At 40.0% G+C, this 17,802-nt stretch overlaps 1 pseudogene; it reads left to right on the forward strand.

Moving 5' to 3' along the window:
* The first annotated feature begins 1,813 nt into the window (after nt 1-1,813).
* On the forward strand, nt 1,814-17,554 carry LOC124993641 (biogenesis of lysosome-related organelles complex 1 subunit 6-like; annotated as a pseudogene).
* The last annotated feature ends 248 nt before the right edge of the window (nt 17,555-17,802 follow it).

The following is a 17,802-nucleotide window of genomic DNA, read 5'->3' on the forward strand; positions in this document are numbered from 1 at the left end:
CCCAGGGATGGGTTGGTGATTGGACAGGAAGGAGGATATTCACCTCCATACAGATGTTGCACAAGGGATAGTAAAATTTCCAGGACTGGCATGGAAGCAACACTTTGGGCACCACTGCATTTGGAAGGGTCTCAGGTACATCCGTGTCACATATGGCGTGTTAGGGTCCTATTTGAAGGAGCCTGACATGGGAAGAGGTTTGGGCACTAGCAGGAGGCCCTTCCATCACTCTGATGCTCAGGCATCCCCATAGCACCACTGGGCAACAGGAAGTTTGGGGAGGAGGTGGGCATGGGAATCCTTGTCCCAGTTGAGCAAACTGCTCAGATGGGCTGGCAGCCAAAGAGAAGGGAGTTTCCAGTCAGAAGAGCTTTCTATAGAGCTCCACCCTTTGGGATAGCGAGCAGTGACTGAAGTCTTTTGTGAAATGGGAAGGAGGAAGAGTGAACTTTGTTGTTTGGAAAAGCCCACTGGTCTCTCTTGCCAGTCTGCCTGATCCTCCAGTCTAAAGCAATTGGAAAACCTCCAGAATTCTGTTTTTCACACCTCAGTGGCTTGGGAAATAAAGTGCCAGGACCTAAGTAATGAGGACATGGAGAGAAGGGATCCTGAGGCCATAGGTGGGGTTACCACCTTAGAAATGTAATCAGCAGTCCTTGGGGTACCACCTCCTTTTCCCAGGAGCCTGAGGCCTTACCTCAATGCAAGAGACTGGGATCTGAGAAATTGAGAAAAATTAGACTTCTACTCTGGGGAAATCCAGCACTCCCCATGAGGCCTGGCTCACCTGAGGTAGGACACATAGACCTTAAAGACAGATATAAATATCCAGGCTAGAGACAAACCATGGAGATGCCACCCAATGTCACTAGCATTACCAGCCATCTGTGGTTCCCTAAAAGCATCAGAAACCCTACAGCTCTGTGCTTGCACATCAGGTACCCTCTAACTACATATCCCTCCTGACCCTCCCTCTCCACTTCCCTGTCTCTACACTGTCTTTGTCTGTTTTCCTTTATATCTCTTTGTAAGAAACCTGACAGCTCATATGGGAGACTTATGGAAAGGTGAAGTAGAAGCCACTAAAAGTGACCAATGCTGCAACATTGACGGCAACAGAGGCTCGGGAATATCTGGCTGGAGGTTGAGTTGGGGGCATGACATCCTTTGAGAGTGGCATGGTTAGGTCTCCTATTCTCAGAGAAATGAGAGCCACCAGTTACCAACAGTTGGTTGACACCAACAGTGCCATGACTACAGCAGGGAAGGAAAGAAGTATCAAGTGTGACATCACAGAGGTTCTAGAATGGGGGCTCTGGCTGCTTCCAGTGACTTCTGAGAGCAACCTTCCCCTGCTCCCACATACACACTTGTTGTAGACCGAGACATCTGCTGTAGGGATTTCAGGTCAGTCAATGTACAGAGGAGTGAATGAAAATCCTTTGAGTTGAGCACACTCCTCGGGATAAAAGGCGCTCTGTTTGAATGGCTTAGAGATGCTCTGCAACTCCTCTGTCCTTGAGACCTGGAGACACTGACACTATCTTGTTATAATAATCTTTGGTCCTAGTGGACTCTGAGAAGCAAACAATTTATGTGATCTGCACATGCGTAAAGCTAACTGTACTATGTAACCTAGGTAACTTGATATGACCTGGAATAGATATTAAACTGGACTGTCTTTCTCACGGAAGCCACTTCTTGCTCTTTGCCATCCTGTGTGCTTGCCTCTTTATTAGTTCTCCCCTTAACCCTTATAGCTGGACCCAAATTAACCTTTACAGCTGGTGCCCAAACAGGGACACTTCTCGACATGTTGATGGGAGAAGGGGATAGCTTACTGCCTGGAACAGGCTTTGATGTGTGTCACTCATCAGCTGGAACTGATCCCAGTGGTAAGCTATGGGAAATTCCTTGTCTGATGCTCAATGTCATCATCGGGCTGAACTTCCTTATTTACTTTGTAAGGCTGAACATACTGTAAGCAATGCTAATTTTGCTGCTTTGCTGTCTGAAATAGATTCTTGGTGTCCACTGTATCTGGAGAGTGAGTCCTTAAGACCCAAAGATTTGGAAGGCATACGTAAAAAATTGCATGAGGAGCCAAGGGCTCCTAAACCTGTGTTACATGCTTGGTATTTGTGTTGAGATGCTATCTCAAAAAAAGCCTTGACAGAGTCACAAACTTCTCTGGTAGTCTCTGGGACTGAAGCTTTTTCCCAGCCCTCTCCCTGCATTCCTACTCCTCTTCCATGTCTCCCCAGTCCAGTCTCATTTATCTGCTTGTCTCAGGCAGGCAGCTGCAGAGGGAGAAACTCCAACCTTGGCTATCTGCCCCATTAGATTAACCAATACAAATCAGTCAAACTACGAACAGTTGCCTTTTGCTGTGTTTAAAGAATTAAGAAGGACAATGTTGGAGAGTGGGATTAATAGTAATTTTACTTTTACTATGACAGAGCAGCTGGGAATGGGTTATACCTTGGTTCCTAGTGATTGGAAAGCATTGGTGAAAATGGTTACTTCTCCTTCCCAAAATACAGTGTTTTTACAAGAATATTCTGATTTAGCCTGTGTTCAAGCTGAGGATAATGCTCAAGGAAATGTTAATATTGATTATGATGACCTGCTGGTATAGGCCAAAGAGGGACATTACAACAACAAACTCAGTTTCCCACAGCCACCATTGCCCAGATTAGAACTTTAGTTTGTAAAGCATGGAGGAGTATCTTGGATCCTTCCAAGTCCTTTGCTGTAATTCAACAAGCCTCAGGGGAGGCTTTTATTAATTTTGTTAACAGACTGACTAAAGCTATTGAAAGACAAGTAGACAATTTGGAGGCCACCAATATTCTGACCAAACAACTGGCTTATGAAAATGCCAACCAAGATTGTAAGAAAGTAAGGAAATCTATTTACCATAAAGGGGATACTACACTTTCTGATTTAATAAAGGCATATCAAAATGTTTGTACTGAAACTCATAAAACTGTTTTACTGGATGCTTCTCTAAAGCCCCCTGATAAACTTTGTTCTTTTGTAAAAAAAAAAAAAAAAAAAAAAAAACTTGGCGATCTTCAAAAGAACTGTAAGAGATCTGTTTCTTGATTGCTCACTATCAGGCGCCTATCATCCTCCATTTGCCTGCCTCTCACCTGTCCATCACCTTCCTTACTCCTATCCATCACCCAACGCACGAGGTTCACCTCCCCAATCGTCCAACAACAGTCAGTTGCTTGGAAGTTCACTGTTACAGTACCTGCAGGTTTGATTACACGTGGCTGCCACCATTTTGAGACAACAGCCAGGCCCCTGTAGGACCCCTGGCCAGACTGACTGAGCCCCATCTCCAGGATCCCTCAGCCTGACCAATCACTCCCTGCCTCTGGGGCCCTCACATCAACTGACTGCTCCCTGCCGCCGGGACCCCCAGAACAACTGATTGCACCCTATCACAGGGACCCCAGACTGACTGATTGCAACCAGCCTCCAGGATCCCACAACCACAACAAACACACCCAACCTCCAGGAGCCCTGCCTGACCAACTGCATCCCACCTCCAGGACCTCCTGCTGACCACGGCCACACCCTGAGCTGCAGCTCCCCATTTGCCAACAAGTTTCGAAGCCAGAGTGGCCATCTTGGATAATCCTGGAAGCCATAGCTCTGATCTTTAGGTGGGGCAAATCCCATCCTGAGATGCCTGCTGGAGGCTTGAAGCTCATTGTCAGGTACCTCGTATGCATCAAGTTACTGAACTCTGGTAGGTTTCATTACTATATGACTGTTATACTGTAGATTTTCTTTTTTCTCCTTATTGAAAAAGTTTAAGTTTTTATTTCTTTACTTTTCTTGCTCTCTTTTCCTTTTGTTTACCTGTTCCCTCAGAGTCTTTTTCTCCCTTTTTTGCATGCTAACATCCAATTTCTTTTGATTACACTCTCACACTTTCTATTTTCTAGAACTTCTGTATATTCTTTTCTTATCCCATTAACAGCCACATTCTACATCCCTCTGCATTCTCTTTGTCCAGCATTTGAAACTGCAGACCTTATTGCAAATCTGTTTGTTTTACTGAAGATAATATTTGAACTCATTCTGTTTATTGTGACAATTTTATTATTGTCCTCATAGGGGCTATTTGGTCTAGGATGCAAAGTGCAGAATTGGGCACTACTAATATTGATCTCCCCTTAAAGAAAGGTTTTTGGAAACCTATAGGGCCACTATAAGCCTATAGGGGGAAATCTGCAATACCCCAGATCTGCATTGCTAGAGGGGAAGATACATGAACAACATGAAAAAATAAGGGAAGAAAATGATTCAAACACATCTAGATTCTATATTAATAGAATCCAATGACAGTATGTTAGAAGAAATGTCATAAAAGGACTTCAGATTATACATGATTAAGATGATTCACGAAGCAAAGGATGAGATAAGAGAGCAAATGCAGACAATGAATGATAATACCAATAAGCTGAAAGAGCACCTGCAGGAAGCAAAAGATCATTACAACAAAGAGATAGAGATTCTCAAAAAAAAACAAATGTAAATCCTTGAAATGAAGAAAACAATAAACCAAATAAAAAACTCAATGGAAAGCATCACCAAAAGACTAGACCACTTGGAAGACAGAACCTCAGACAATGAAGACAAAATATTTAATCTTGAAAGTAAAGTTGCCCAAACTGAGAAGATGGTAAGAAATCATGAACAGAATCTCCAAGAACTATGGGACATCATGAAAGGACCAAATTTTAAAATTATTGGGATTGGGGAAGGCACAGAGATACAAACCAAAGGAATGAACAATCTATTCAATGAAATAATATCAGAAAATGTCCCAAACCTGAAGAATGAAATGGAAAATCAAATACAAGAGCTTACAGAACACCAAATGTACAAAATCACAACAGATCCACACCAAAGCACATTATAATGAAAATGCCTAACATTCAAAATAAAGATAGGATTTTGAAGGCTGCAAGAGAAAAGCATCAGATTACATATAGGGGGAGACCAATACGGATAGCAGCTGACTTCTCAACCCAGCCTCTAAAAGCTAGAAGGGCCTAGAACAACGTATTTCAAGCTCTGAAGGAACATGGTTGCCAACTAAGAATCCTATACCCAGCAAAACTAACCTTCAGATTTGAAGATGAAATAAAATCCTTCCATGATAAACAAAAGGTAAAAGAATTTACAAATTTACAAATAGAAATCTTGCACTACAGAATGTTCTCAACAAAATATTCCATGAGGAGGAAATGAAAAACAACAATGGAGGTCAGCATGTGAGGAACTACCTTAGAGAAAAACCACTCAAAGGAGAAACCAACCCAACTTATAAACCAAAACTAAGCCAAATGACTGGGAATACAAATCATATCTCAATAACAACCCTGAATGTTAATGGCCTAAACTCATCAATCAAAAGACATAGACTGGCAGAATGGATTAAAAAGAAAGACCCAACAATATGCTGCCTGCAGAGACTCATCTCACAGAAAAAGACATCCACAGACTAAATGTGAAAGGATGGGAAAAAAACCTACCATGCACATGGGCTCAGTAAAAAAGCAGGGGTTTCCATCCTTATATCAGATAAAGTGGACTTCAAGCCAAAGTTAGTCAGAAGGAATAAAGAAGGACACTTCATACTGCTTAAGGGAACCATAATCAGGAAAACATAACAATAGTAAATATTTATGCCCCAAACAATCATGCATCCTTGTACATCAAACAAATCCTTCTCAATTTCAGGAATCACATAGACCACAACACAATAATTCTGGGTGACTTTAATGCACCACTGTCACCACTAGATAGATCTTCCAAACAAAAACCAACCAAAGAAACCATAGAACTCAATAATGCAATCAATAACCTAGACTTAATAGATATATATAGAATATTCCATCCATCAACGAGCAGATTCACTTTCTTCTCAGCAGCACATGGAACCTTCTCAAAAATAGACCACATGTTATGCCACAAAGCAGCCCTTAGGAAATGCAAAAAAATAGAGATACTTCCATGTGTTCTATCAGATCATAATGGACTGAGAATAGAAATCAATGACAAAATAAAAAACAGAAATTACTCCAACACCTGGAGACTAAATAATATGCTATTGAATGAAACATGGATAACAAAAAACATCAGGGAGGAGATAAAAAAAAATTCGTAGAGGTCGATGAGAACAATGATACAACATATCAATATCTCTGGGACACTATGAAAGTGATGCTAAGAGGAAAATTCATTGCATGGAGCACATTCCAGAAAAGAATGAAAAGTCAACAACTAAATGACCTAACATTACAGCTCAAAGCCCTAGAAAAAGAAGAACAGAATAACACCAAAAGTAGTAGAAGATAGGAAATAATTAAAATCAGAGCTGAAATCAATGAAATTGAAACAAAACAAACAATTCAAAAAATTGACAAAACAAAAAGTTCATTCTTTGAGAAAGTAAACAAAATAGACAAACCCTTAGCCACACTAACAAAGAGGAGAGAGAAAACTCAAATTAATAAAATTCATGATGAAAAAGGAAATATCATGACAAACACCACTGAAATACATAACATAATGAGAAGCTACTTCAAAAATCAGTATTCTAACAAAATAGAAACTACTGAAGACATTGACAAATTTCTAGAGACATATGCTCCTCCCAAACTGAACCAGGAGGACATACACAATTTCAAAAGATCAATATCAAGCAATGAAATAGAAGAAGCCATTAAAAACCTACCATCCAAGAAAAGTCCAGGACCAGACAGATCCTCAGCCGAGTTCTACAAGACCTTCAAAGAAGAACTCATTCCAATACTTCTCAAAGTATTCCAGGAAATAGAAAAGGAGGGTACACTACCAAACTCATTCTATGAAGCTAATATCACCCTCATACCCAAACCAGGCAAAGATATACATCAAGGAAAGAAAATGTTAGACCAATATCCTTGATGAATATAGATGCAAAGATCCTTACCATAATATTGGCAAAATGTATCCAAAACATATTAAGAAAATTGTGCACCACGATCAAGTGGGGTTCATCCCAGGAATGCAAGGATGGTTTCACATCCATAAATCAATAAACGTAATCCATCATGTCAATAGACTTGAGGATAAGAATCATATGGTTATTTCAATTGACACGGAGAAGGCGTTTGACAAAATACAACACCCCTTCATGCTCAAAGCACTAGAAAAAATAGGGATAGTAGGAACATACCTAAACATTGTAAAGGCTATTTATGCTAAGCCCATGGCCAACATCATTCTTAATGGAGAAAAACTGAAACCATTCCCTTTAAGAATGGGAACAAGATAGGGATGTCCTCTTTCACCACTTCTATTCAACATTGTCCTTGAAACTCTAGCCAGAGCAATTAGGCAGACTAAAGAAATTAAAGGGATACGAATAGGAAAAGAGGAACTTAAGCTGTCACTATTTGTTGATGACATGATTCTATACTTAGAGGATCCAAAAAACTCCTCCAGAAAACTTCTAGACCTCATCAATGAATTCAGCAAAATATCAGACTATAAAATCAACACACATAAATCTAACGCATTTTTATATGCAAGCAATGAAACAGTTGAAAGAGAAATGAGGAAAACAACCCCATTTGCAATAGCCTCAAAAACAAAATAAAATACTTGGGAATCAATCTAACCAAAGAGGTAAAAGATCTCTACAATGAAAACTACAAAACATTGAAGAAAGAAATTGAGGAAGATCTTAGAAGATAGAAAGATCTCCCATGTTCTTGAGTAGGCAGAATTAATATTGTCAAAATGGCCATACTACCAAAAGTGCTATAAGATTCAATGCAATTCCAATTAAAATCCCAATGATGTACCTTACAGAAATAGAGCAAGCAATCATGAAATTCATCTGGAAGAATAAGAAACCCAGAAAAGCTAAAGCAATCCTTAGCAGGAAGAATGAAACAGGGGGGTATCGCAATACCAGAACTTCAACTATACTACAAAGCAGTAGTAACAAAAATGGCATGGTATTGGCACCAAAATAGACAGGTGGATCAATGGTACAGAATAGAGGACACAGACACAAACCCAAATAAATACAATTTTCTCATACTAGACAAAGGGGCCAAAAATATGCAATGGAGAAAAGATAGCCTCTTCAACAAATGGTGCTGGGAAAACTGGAAATCCATATGCGACAGAATGAAATTAAACCCCTATCTCTCACCCTGCACAAAAACCAATTCACAATGAATCAAGGAACTTGAAATCAGACCAGAGACCCTGCATCTTACAGAAGAAAAGGTAGGTCCAAATCTTCAACTTGTTGGCTTAGGATCAGACTTCCTTAACAGGACTCCCATAGCACAAGAAATAAAAGCAAGAATCAATAACTGGGATAGATTGAAACTAAACAGCTTTCTCTCAGCAAAGGAAACTATCAGCAATTCGAAGAGAGAGCCTACAGAGTGGGAGAAAATCTTTGCCACTCATACATCAGATAGAGCACTTATTTCCAGAATATATAAAGAACTCAAAAAACTCTACACCAAGAATACAAATAACCCCATCAACAAATGGGCTAAGGATATGAACAGATGCTTCACAGAAGAAAATCTATGAGCAATCAACAAACATATGAAAAAAGTTCACCATCTTTAGTAATAAAGAGAAATGCAAATCAAAACTACCCTAAGATTCCATCTCACCCCAATTAGAATGGTGATTATCAAGAATAGAAGCAACAATAGTTGTTGGAGGGGATGTGGAGAAAAAGGTACACTCATACATTGCTGGTGGGGCTGCAAATTAGTGCAGCCACTCTGGAGAGCAGTGTGGAGATTCCTTAGAAAACTTGGAATGGACCCAGCATTTGACCCAGCTATCCCACTCCTCGGCTTATACCCAAAGGACTTAAAATCAGCATACTATGGAGATACAGCCACATCAATGTTCATAGCTGCTCAATTCACAATAACCAGACTGTGGAACCAACCTAGATGTCCTTCAATTGATGAATGGATAAAGAAACTGTGGTATATATATACAATGGAGTATAGATTTTCAAAATAGTTCTAATTATGTTTTGTATTTCAATCGTGTCTGTTGTGATATTTCCTTGTTCATTCCGAATTTTAGTGATTTGGGTTTTCTCTCATCTTCTCTTTGTTAGTGTGGCTAAAGGTTTATCAATTTTGTTTATTTTTTCAAAGAACCAACTATTTATTTTGTCAATTTTTTGTATTGTTTCTTTTGTTTCAATTTCGTTGATTTCAGCTCTGAGTTTGACTATTTCCTGTCTTCTACTACTTTTGGTGTTAGTCTGTTCTTCTTTTTCTAGGGCTTTGAGCTGCATTGTTAGGTCGTTTATTTTTTGAGTTTTACTTCTTTTATTAAATGCGCTCCATAAAATAAATCTTCCTCTAAGTACTGCTTTCATAGTGTCCCAGAGATTTTGATATGATGTTTCTTTGTTCTCATTTACCTCTAAGAATTTTTTTAATTTCCTTCCTAATATCTTTTGTTATCCATTCATCATATAATAGCATATTGTTTAATCTCCAGGTGTTGGAGTAGTTTCTGTTTTTTACTCTTTCATTAATTTGTAACTTCAATCCATTATGATCTGATAGAATACAAGGTAGTGTCTCTATCTTCTTGTATTTGCTGACATTAGCTTTGTGGCATAATATATGGACTATTTTAGAGAAGGATCCATGTGCTGCTGAGAAGAAAGTGTATTCGCTCTTGGTTGGATGGTATATTCTATAAATGTCTGTTAAGTCTAAATTATTGATTGTGATATTGAGATCTATGGTTTCTTTGTTCAATTTTTGTTTGGAAGATCTCTCCAGTGGTGAGAGAGGTGTGTTAAAATCACCTAGTATTATTGTGTTATGGTCTATTTGGTTTCTGAGATTGAGAAGGATTTGTTTGACATACATGGATGAGCCACTGTTTGAGGCATAGATGTTTATGATTGTTATATCTTGCTGATTTATGCTTCCCTTAAGCAGTATGAAATATCCTTCTTTATCCCTTCTGACTAACATTGGCTTGAAGTCCACATTATCTGAAATGAGGATGGATACTCCAGCTTTTTTGCTGAGTCCATGTGCATGGTATGTTTTTCCCCATCCTTTCACCTTTAGTCTATGGGTATCTCTTTCTATGAGATGAGTCTCTTGCAGGCAACATATTGTTGGATCTTTCTTTTTAATCCAATCTGCCAGTCTATGTCTTTTTATTGATGAATTCAGGCCATTAACATTCAGGGCTATTATTGAGATATGATTTGTATTCCCGGTCTTTTGGTTCATATTTAAAATTTTATTTATTTATTTATTTAATTTTTGACCCAACTTGGTTCCTCCTTTATTTGACAATTCCTTTAGGATAATTCCTCCCTTTGCTGATTTGCTTCTTTGTTTTTTATCTCTTCCTCATGAAATATTTTGCCGAGAATGTTCTGTAATGCTGGCTTTCTTTTTGTAAATTCTTTTAGCTTTTGTTTATCATGGAATGATCTTATTTCATCGTCAAATTTGAAGGTAAGCTTTGCTGGGTATAAGATTCTTGGTTGGCATCCATTTTCTTTCAGGGCTTGAAAAATGTTGTTCCAGGCCCTTCTAGATTTTAGGGTCTGGATTGAAAAATCTGCTGATATCCGTATTGGTTTCCCCCTGAATGTAATTTGGTTCTTTTCTCTCACAGTCTTTAAAATTCTGTCTTTATTTTGTATGTTCGGTATTTTCATTATAATGTGCCTTGGTGTGGGTCTGTTGTAATTTTGTGTATTTGGAGTCCTATAAGCCTCTTGAACTTGGTTTTCCTTTTCATTCTTCAGATTTGGGAAATTTTCTAATATTATTTCATTGAATAGATTGTTCATTCCTTTGGTTTGTTTCTCTAAGCCTTCCTCAATCCCAATAATTCTCAAATTTGGCCTTTTCATGATATCCCATAGTTCTTGCAGATTCTGTTCATGATTTCTTACCATCTTCTCTGTTTGTTCAACTTTGTTTTCGAGGTTAAATATTTTGTCTTCAATATCTGAAGTTCTGTCTTCCAGGTGTTCTATCCTATTGGTTATGCTTTCTATGGAGTTCTTAATTTGGTTTATTGTTTCCTTCATTTCAAGGATTTCTGTTTGGTTTTTTTTCAATATCTCTAACTCTTTATTGAAATGATCTTTTGCTTCCTGAATTTGCTCTGTTAACTGTCGATTGGTGCTATCATTCAATGCCTGCATTTGCTCTTTCATCTCATCATTCAATGCCTGCATTTGCTCTTTCATCTCATCATTTGCTTCCCTAATCATTTTAATTATGTACATTCTGAACTCCCTTTCTGTCATTTCTTCTGCCATGCTGTCATTGGATTCTATTGATGTAACATCTAGATTTGTTTGGGGCATTTTCTTCCCTTGTTTTCTCATATTGTTCAGGAATCAGTGGGTCATTAAGATATTGCAGATTTCCTCTATCGACTTATAATGTCCCTGAAGATTTCTAGTATATCCCCTCTTATCCTTCAGTAGCCTGAAGTCTTGGAGGAAGTTGATAATGCGGAGCTCCACGAAGAAGCTGCATCTCTAGGGTGGTGACCCTCAGGTGGTGTATATTCCCTGCTAGTGGTCAGAGGTGTTTCCACTTGTTGACCAATGGTCATCCAACGGGGAACTAGGCTGCGGGCTGAGGCAAGTCCTGTTTGTGCCTGTGTCTCTGGTTTTACCGTCCCTGTGGGAAAACCACTCCCGTTAGGGAAGACTCACTTGGTGGGAATGTCTCACTGGTCAGTTCCCCTCCTAGAGGTTCCCCTCAATCTACAACTACTGCCTAGGCTGGGCTGTCTTCCTCTGCAACATTCCCAGGGGCCTGGACCTACCTCCTGGGCCTGGGAGCCTCACCCTCCACAGGCGAGTCTCCTTAGGCTGCCTCACCCAGATAATCTGCCCGCAGTCCTGGAAACTTTGCTCCGCCCCTAGGTGTGTCTCTGTGCGGCTCTTCCAGCAAGAAGCCACCTAGCTCCTGGGACCCTACTCTGCACCTAATCGCCTGGCTATGCGGTCCCTCCTCTGAGCCGCCACCTGGAGCCCCGTACAATAGCTCCGATACCCAGAGACCCGCCACACACCTCCTCCACCAGATAGGAGCCCGGTTTCCGATGCAGTCACTAGGAGTCCAAGCAACTCACTTCGGGTCTCCTCCTCCTGCCAACCTCCCGTAGCCCTAGGCAGTCACTCCAAGCCCAAGTGACCCGCCCTGTTCCTCCTCCTCCTCCTTGGGGTAGCCCCCCGCTTGTTCAGGGGCGGTGGCTCCGAGACCAAGTGACCCACCGTGCTCCTCCTCCAGGCAGGCCACCGGTGTTCAGGAGCGATCGCTTTGAGTGCAATCAACTCACCACTCACCTCCTCCTCTGGCAACTGCCTGTGGCTCTGATGCAGTCACTCCTAGACCAAGCAACCCACCGCGCTTCTCCTCTCCTCCGGTGTTAGGAAGCGGTTGTTCTGAGTCGAAACGGCTCACCACGCAGCTCTTCCTCTGGCAACCGCCTGTGGCTCTGATGCAGTCACTCCTAGACCAAGCGACCCGCCGCGCTTCTCCTCTTCCTCCGGGCAACCCCCCGGTGTTCAGAAGCGATTACTCTGAGTCTAAGCAGCTCACCACGCAGCTCCTCCTCAGGCAGCCGGCCGGAGTCCCAGTGGTTGCTCCGAGTCCAAGCGCTGTGCTGAGCCGCCTCCTCTACGATGACCCCAGTTGTCCGTGTTTACCGCTCCAGCGGGGGGAGGGGCATCTCGCCGAGCAACTCCACTTCACAAATTCCCTGCGTTCCGGGGCTACCGCCCCATCTGGGACGCCTCCCCAACAGGAGAGACTCACCCGGCGGTTTTGAGTTGGTCCCAAGTCTCTCACTATCTCCTCTTTTGAATCCTGCATCCTGGAGCAACGTGAAATGCAACCGCCCTCTAGGCCGCCATCTTGAAACTCCCGCACTATCTTTTTAATATGTTTTTGTATGCGATTTGCTAAAATTTTGAGAATTTTTGTGTCGATGTTCATTAAGGATATTGGTCTGAAATTTTCTTTCCTCGATGTGTCTCTGTCTGGTTTAGGTATCAGGGTAATATTGGCTTCATAGAATGAGTTTGGGAGGGTTCCCTCCTCTTCTATTTTATGGAATACTTTGAGAAGTATTGGAATGAGCTCTTCTTTAAAGGTTTTGTAGAACTCGGCTGAGAACCCATCTGGTCCTGGACTTTTCTTTGTTGGTAGGCTTTTGATGACTTCTTCTATTTCATTACTTGAAATTGATTTATTTAAATTGTGTATGTCCTTCTTGTTCAGATTAGGTAATTTATATATCACTAGAAAACTTGTTGATGTCTTTGAGGTTTTCTGTTTTGTTGGAGTATAGATTTTCAAAATAGCTTCTAATTATGTTTTGTATTTCATTTGTGTCTGTAGTAATATTTCCTTGTTCATTCTCAATTTTAGTAATTTGAGTTTTCTTCTCTTTCTGTTTGTTAGTGTGGCTAAGGGTTTATCAATTTTGTTTATTTTTACAAAGAACCAACTACTTATTTTGTTAATTTTTCCGATTGTTTCTTTTGTTTCAATTTCTTTGATTTCAGCTCTGATTTTAACTATTTCCTGTCTTCTACTACCTTTGGTGTTGGTCTGCTCTTCTTTTTCTAGGGCTTTGAGCTGTAGTGTTAAGTAGTTTATTTGTTGAATTTTTCTTCTTTTGTTGAATGTGCTCCATGAAATAAATCTTCCTCTAAGTACTGCTTTCATAGTGTCCCAGAGATTTTGATATGTTTGTTCTCGTTTACTTCTAATAATTTTTTTATTTCCTTCCTGATGTCTTCTGTTATCCATTCATCATGTAATAATGCATGGAGAAGTTTCTGTTTTTTATTCTGTCATTTATTTCTAATTTCAATCCATTATGATCTGATAGAATACAAGTAGTATCTCTATCTTCTTGTATTTGCTAACAGTAGCTTTGTAGCATAAAATAGGGTCTATTTTAGAGAAGGATCCATGTGCTGCTCAGAAGAAACTGTATTCGCTCTTTGTTGGATTGTATATTCTATATATGTCCGTTAAGTCTAAATTGTTGATTGTGTTATTGAGATCTATGGTTTCTTTATTCAATTTTTGTTTGGAAGATCTATCCAGTGGTGAGAGAGGTGTGTTAAAATCGCCTAGTATTATTGTGTTGTGTTCTATTTGGTTTCTGAGATTGAGAAGGATTTGTTTGACATACATGGATGAGCCAATGTTCGGGGCATAGATATATATGATTATTATGTCTTGATGATTTATGCTTCCCTTAAGCAATATATAATGTCCTTCTTTATCCCTTCTGACTAGTTTTGGCTTGAAGTTCACATTGTCTGAAATGAGGATGAATACTCCAGCTTTTTTGCTGAGACCATGTGCATGGTATGTTTTTTCCCATTCTTTCACCTTTAGTCTATGGGTATCTCTTTCTATGAGATGAGTCTCTTGCAGGCAGCATATTGTTGGATTTTTCTTTTTAATCCAATCTGCCAGTCTATGTCTTTTGACTGATGAGTTCAGGCCATTAACATTCAGGGTTATTATTGTGATATGATTTGTATTCCCAGTCATTTGACTTATTTTTGTTTTTTGACATGATTTGGTTTCTTCTTTATTTGGCTATTCCTTTAGGCTAGTTCCTCCCGTTGCTGATTTGCATCATTGTTTTTCATCTCTTCCTCATGGAATATTTTGCTGAGAATGTTCTGTAATGCTGGCGTTCTTTTTGTAAATTTTTTTACTTTTATCATGGAAGGATTTTATTTCATCGTCAAATCTGAAAGTAAGTTTTGCTGGGTATAAGATTCTTGATTGGCATCCATTTTCTTTCAGGGCTTGGTAAATGTTGTTCCAGGCCCTTCTAGCTTTTAGGGTCTGGATTGAAAAATCTGCTGATATTCGTATTGGTTTCCTCCTGAATGTAATTTGATTCTTTTCTCTTGCATCCTTTAAAATTCTGTCTTTATTTTGTATGTTCGGTATTTTCATTATAATGTGCCTTGGTGAGGGTCTGTTGTAATTTTGTATATTTGGAGTCCTATAAGCCTCTTGTACCTGGTTTTCCATTTCATTCTTCAGATTTGGGAAATTTTCTGATATTATTTCATTGAATAGATTGTTCATTCCTTTGGTTTGTTTCTCTAAGCCTTCCTCAATCCCAATAATTCTTAAATTTGGCCTTTTCATGATATCCCATAATTCTTATAGATTCTGTTCATGATTTCTTACCATCTTCTCTGTTTGGCCAACTTTGTTTTCAAGATTAAATATTTTGTCTTCAATGTCTGAGGTTCTGTCTTCCAGGTGTTCTATCCTATTGGTTATGTTTTCTATGGAGTTTTTAACTTGGTTTATTGTTTCCTTCATTTCAAGGATTTCTGTTTGTTTGTTTGTTTGTTTGTTTGTTTGTTTTCAGTATCTCTAACTCTTTATTGAAATGATCTTTTGCTTCCCGTATTTGCTCTTTTAACTGGTCACTGGTGCGATCATTTAATGCCTGCATTTGCTCTTTCATCTCCTCCTTCAATGCCTGCATTTGCTCTTTCATTTCCTCATTTGCTTCCCTGATTCTTTTAATTATGTACATTCTGAACTCCCTTTCTGACATTTCTTCTGCTGTGCTACCATTGGTTTTATTGATACAATATCTAGGTTTGTTTGGGACATTTTCTTCCCTTGTTTTCTCATATTGGTCAGATATCAGTGGGACTCTGAGATATTGCAGATTTTCTCTATTGGCTTATAGTGTCCCTGTAGATTTCCAGTATATCACCTCCCTGCCTTCAGTAGCCTGAAGTCTTGGAGGAACTGGATAATGCAGTACTTCCAAAGAAAGCTGCCGCTAACCCACTACTAGGTCCAGGGTTGGGGGCTGGTTCTGCATGGAAATCCTCTCACTGGGTAGGCCTGCTCCGAGAAGCTGGCTGTAGACAGGGCCTGCCGCCTATGGAGGGAGCTGGGTTGCTCGGGAAAGCCTCTCACTGACCTGCCCTGGTCCCAGATGCTGCCTGCGGGCTGGGGCCCGCCACTGGGTCCGGGGCTTGGGGTTGGCTCTGTGCGGAAAAGCTCTCACTGGGCAGGCCTGCTCCTAGAAGCTGGCTGTGGATCGCGCCTGCCGTCGGAGGGAGCAGGGCTGCTTGGGGAAGACTCTCACTGACCTGCCCTGCTCCAAGAAACTGCCCACTGTCCAGGCCTGCCGCCTGGACCAAGCTTCACCCAGTGAGCGAGACTCACCCCGCGCCTCTATGTTGGCCCAAGTCTCTCAATACCTCCCCTTCTTGAATCCTGAGTTCTGGAGTGACAGGAGATGCAGTCACCCTCTAGTCTGCCATCTTGGATCCCCCCCAGATCCACCTTTAATACACCCAACGATGTGGACTGGAGAATCAATTCCAGTATTTACTGATGGTATTCATAGGATTGGAGGTTTTACAGATACATTATACCCATCCTTGTGACTGGATTTAATTATACTAGCCATAATGGAAGATCTAAGAAGAATGTATTCTCTTAGGTCTCCATCTGTTTCCACATTCATTACATCTAGGGGCATAATTCCTTCTGTTAAGATGCTATGGCCTAAAAGTTAAATAATAATAAAATGATTGAGATCAAATTAGATGCTTCAATAGTTACATTACTGATATTACAAATATCAATAATGAGCTTTTTGCTCTCCAATTTAAATACAGGCTTAAATGCTATAATGACTGTAAGGATGTCTGTGTTGCTACAACTAAATATCAAAATCTAGTCCCAATGGGACTAAGAGATAATTAAAAATCATCTAATGATTTTTTCCCAGCGGGAGGGACATAAGTGTCCCTGGGCCACCACCCCCTGACGGGGTACCGACCAGGCCCCATGACATCTTGGAGTCTGGCAAGCCAACGGGTTTAATTGACATTCCTCCTGATGAAGGGTTAATAGAGGACTTGACTATGGAAGACAAAGCAGTGGAACAACTGGCAGAAGGATTGCTTTCTCACTACTTGCCAGATCTGCAGAGATCAAAACAAGCTCTCGAGGAACTCACACAGAACCAAGTTTTGTTATTAGATACACTGGAACAAGAGATTTCAAAATTTAGAGAATGTCATTCTATGTTGGATATTAATGCTTTGTTCACTGAAGCTAAATGCTAACATGCCAAATTGGTGAACAAAAGGAAAGAAATGCTGATGCTTCATGAATAGACATCAAAGTTAAAGAAAAGGGCACTTAAACTGCAGCAGAAGAGGCAGAAAGAAGAGGTGGAAAGGGAGCAGCAACGAGAAAAAGAATTTGGAAGAGAAAAGCAGTTAACAGCCAAACCAGCTAAAAGGGCATGAAAAGTTGTGTTTTTGTGTGTTTTCTGCATGTATCCTATACTCTTTGGATTTAAGATGACCTAAGTGTGGAGTGAGGTTCAGATAGTGCCTTATACTTTTGTGTTATGTTTTGAAATTTTCATCCCAGGATTGCCCTGTCTTCATATCTTACTTAAGTCATTTAAGAAGCCTTTCTTTCTTAGTAGTAGACATAATGTCACTTGGTTTTGATATTTATGTGTAACTTTTTCAACTTTTGTTTCACTAATTTTATGATTCACTACTTTTGACTTCCTGTCATTTGAAAAATGGAAAATGCTTTGATTATTATGAGAGTCTAGACTCTTAAGTAGTTCAAAATTAGTATGAATTTTTAAGTTCCTTGATTGTAGATTTAAAAGTTACACTTGCTTATTTTA

Source organism: Sciurus carolinensis, chromosome 9 (assembly GCF_902686445.1).
Source record: "Sciurus carolinensis chromosome 9, mSciCar1.2, whole genome shotgun sequence".
NCBI classification, from domain to species: domain Eukaryota; kingdom Metazoa; phylum Chordata; class Mammalia; order Rodentia; family Sciuridae; genus Sciurus; species Sciurus carolinensis.